The following is a 4,136-nucleotide window of genomic DNA, read 5'->3' on the forward strand; positions in this document are numbered from 1 at the left end:
AGAATTCAAACTAGCACCGATGTTTTCAAACCCATTAACATGTTCCTTCGAATTTTGTAAGTCTTCGTAGCTCCTATCTTCAGCTGTTGATTAATGACAATCTTTTAGATGTACAGATTTTAATCATCAAAAACATAATTAAAACAGATACAAATATATCAGTTCAAAAAAAGAAAAGTGTAATTTTAACAATAGAAAATGTAATTGTAGACTCAAAAAGTGTCATTTTAGATGACAAAAGTGTAATTCTAACAAAATAAAGTGAAATTATAACATAAACAAGTGTAATTTTAATCAAGAAAAGTGTAATTCCAATCAACTCAGCCTTGAATTATAAAGGATTATCATTTTGTGATAGTCTGTTATGTTGCATGACAACTTTTGAAACTCTCTATCTCTTACTGATAGAGAAAACAGATACAAATGTATAAGTTCCAAAAAAGAAAAGTGTTCTTTTAACAAGAAAAAATGTCTTTGTAGACGCAAGAAGTGTCATTTTAGTTGACAAAAGTGTAATTCTAACAAATTAAAGTGAAATTATAACATAAACAAGTGTAATTTCAATCAAGACAAGTGTAATTTTAATTAACTCACCCTTGAATTATAAAGGATTATCATTTTATGATAGTCTACATGTTGCATGCCAACTTTTGGAACTCTCTATCTCCTCGGGCGATACGAGTTCATGGTTGTGCCCACTGTGGAATCTATCAATTCGTAATTCCCCCTTCATCAAGAACAGCCTAATCCTCGCTTTGCAACCAACACGCCTGACTTTGTGTCTCCTACCTGAGTCCTGCCCGCCACTATACTCCAATTGTCCCTTCTGTTTGAACCCCTCCCGGTTGCAAACCAACAGTTTAGATTTGATCTCCCCTCCATGCCATCTCTTAGTCGTGTACTTACGCACATCAAAACCACAAGCAACAGCATAAATTCTATAAAATGTCACTGCTTCCTCTATTTCCAGGAATTCCTGACCAACATAGGGGGTGAACTTAGCTTCAACATCTTTGCAAAATTCTTCTTCGTTCGGCTTTTGTTTTCCATTGTGCTCAATATTATCTGACAATAGCGTAATAATTATCAATTGTTTTCATAACAACTTAAAGTAACCCAAATTATATATTTCTTAAAATTACACTTTTCGTAGTTATAATTACACTTTTGCCTGTTAGAATTATACTTTCTACTATTACAATTATAGTTTATAAACTTGCAGCTTTTCTGTTACAATCAACCCTTTGGTTGTTAAAATTACACTTTTCTGTGTTACAATTATACTTGTTTCTATTAGAATTACAGTTTGAAAACTTACAGAAATTGTCTTTTGCAATCACACTTTTGCCTGTTAAAATTACAGTCCAATCTGTTAGAATTATGCTTTTTATTATTACAATTACAGTTTCAAAACTTGCTTTTCTGTTACAATAAACCATTTGGTTGTTATAATTACACTTTTGTATGTTACAATTATACTTGTAATTATTACAATTACAAATTGAAAACTGACATATTTTGTCTCTTACAATAACACTTTTACCTGTTAAAATTATACTTTTATCAGATATAATTACAGTTTTATAAGTTATACTTACGATATTGACAATTTCAATTTAAGATACAAATATTACACTTTTGAAATTCAATTCTACCATAATAATTACAATAATACTTTGGTGGCTTACATTCACACCTTTTGCAGTTAAAATTACAATTTCATCGAATTCACTGTTATAAATTTCAAGCCTGACACTATGATGTTGAACTTATTATTCACAGAGTTTAACTTCCATCATGGAGAAGTTTAACTTATTATTCACAGAGTTGATATTGAACTCCATAATGATGGAGTTCATGATAAAACAGTGGATTTACAGATTTTACATAATAAAAAACAAGCTTAAAAAATAACCTAAAATACACTTCCTCATCATATTTAAAGAACTGTTAATATCTAACCTAATGTTTTCATAACAATATGATATATAAACTAACATGAAGAAAATAAAAAAAAACAATCCAATAATTACCATGGCCAAATGGAACCATTTGCAAATCCGTCATTTTTTACGTTGGACGTTGGTCTTGTTGTTTGTTTCTCAGCTTCGAGGATAATAATGGAAGATGCTCAAGGATAATAATGGAAGATGATCAAGGAAGCTGATAAAGGAAGATGGGAAATGAAGAAAGTAGGATTTGCTCTCAATTTTCGCCAGTCTGATGAGTTTTTTTTTGCAAATTGTGTTTTGGTGGAGTATGTCTAAGAAATGTGTTGAGGAAGGTTGTTGAGTGATTATGCATGTGTTTGTGTGTGCACAGTGGGTAATAGCAAATTGTACTAACACAGCCCTTCTCTCTCCTGCTCACCCTATTTCCTTTTTTTTTCACGCCTATAATGGGCTTAAAGTGGGCAAATCTCCACTCTCCATTCTTCTAATCCAAGGGCCCACAATTTTCTCATACTTAATTGAGTTTTCAGATGTTACTTCGGATGATGAATTAGCTTCTTTTTTGTTGATATTATTACCCAAATGGCTCTTGATGTGAATTTCTTAATTTGTTTGATTTTGCCCAAAATTGTGCTTTCGCCGTAATTATTGTTTTTAGTATGGGCTAGTTATATAATATTTTCAAAACATTTTGACGGCTTTCTGAAATGGTTTTCTCTGATAGTTTATTATGGAGGTTTTGAAATGTAAATTTTGAATGCCAGGATGAGCTAGAAAACATGGCATGGAAGATGCCTGGTTGCCACCATGGAGGTTCTGCTTTGTTCAAACTGATGGTGGATGCTACTTAATCACAAGGTACGGACCTGTATCTTAAATGGTCCTTTTGCTTTGTTAATTTTGTTGGAGACAGTCATGAGTGTGGGAGTGAGCTCATGAATTATTTTTTTTTGCAGTATAGAGGACATCTTTTAAAGGATGGCGGTGCAAGTCAAATATAAAACTGTCATCTTCATTTGCACCTTGGTTTGACGGGTTACAGGTTACTCTCCTTCTCTCTAGCTAGCTTTATGCCAATTGCTTTGCATATTGAGTACAATTTTAAGTTTCAAACGTTCATGTGAATTGTGTTGTGTATGGACATTCCAGGATACGCTTAGTTGATTGTTGAATGACATCAGTTAAATGAATATGTGATGGTATATCCTTATCATTAGATGTGTGTGTGGTGTTTACATCCGACGAGTAGAGCCGTTGAGTGTCTATCGACTACTGTGTCAATTTACATTTCGCCTTCTTCAGTTTATTGTATTTATACCCTCTCTAGATGATGAAGGACTAAGAGTATACGATATCACTTGTTCTCTTTCTTGTTGATACCACATTCAGTACTAGAATTGTTTCAGCTGACAAACTGGCTGAGGTTTCAGCCTTTACGTCTGTACTATAGGTAGTTAAATTGCCTCCCATGTTTCTGTAGTGTTCTCTTAGTGAGTGGTATTGTTTTGAGGGCTGTTCTTCTACTAACAAATGCTCTTATTTAATTCATATAGGACATTCATGGGGACCAATCTAAATGTGTTATGGAAAAAATTTCTAGTTCAATCAGAAGGTAGCTTATCAATGGTTCTTTTATTTGATGCTCCTGCTGTTAGGACTAATGTGAAAATTTTGCACATGTTTGTAGTTCTATACTTCTGATTGTTACATCTTATAGTCTTGTTTAATTATTCTAATTTGGTTTCAAGATTAGTTTAATTTGAAACTGGGACTTCCCATTTTTTTCATACACTAACATGCCCTTGCTTGTTTGCTGAATCCATCTCCCCATAGGTTATTACTCGGTTAAAGAAAAAGGTGATGGCCTCAAAGACCTTGCACATTTCTCACGTCGAGGCTCTTCAAAATTAATGGTGTACGTTTGCACAAAGCAAGCACTGATATTACATGGGAAGAGATGTCGACTTTAACATCTAACAATCCCCGGTGCATTGAAGAGGTGTATGTGAACAAGGGTTTTATATTCTTGATCTTCATAATACATCACGTCCCCGCATTCATTTTTCAACCATGTATATGAATTTGGCTAGAGAAGTTTCGGCTAGTAGATGTTTAGAGATCATTTAGTATAGATTAGCTTAGTAACTAAGACGTTTGTGAGATTTTGTATACATTGGATTGTAT

The 4,136-nt window shown here is 33.1% G+C and overlaps 1 long non-coding RNA gene across 1 annotated transcript; it reads left to right on the forward strand.

Moving 5' to 3' along the window:
* Positions 1-2,481: 2,481 nt before the first annotated feature.
* On the forward strand, positions 2,482-4,136 carry LOC141631466 (uncharacterized). Its single transcript, XR_012537637.1, has 4 exons — positions 2,482-2,546; positions 2,717-2,810; positions 2,909-2,994; positions 3,786-4,136. It is a non-coding gene; the product is annotated as an uncharacterized LOC141631466 (long non-coding RNA).

Source organism: Silene latifolia, chromosome Y, assembly GCF_048544455.1.
Source record: "Silene latifolia isolate original U9 population chromosome Y, ASM4854445v1, whole genome shotgun sequence".
Taxonomy (NCBI): Eukaryota; Viridiplantae; Streptophyta; class Magnoliopsida; order Caryophyllales; family Caryophyllaceae; genus Silene; species Silene latifolia.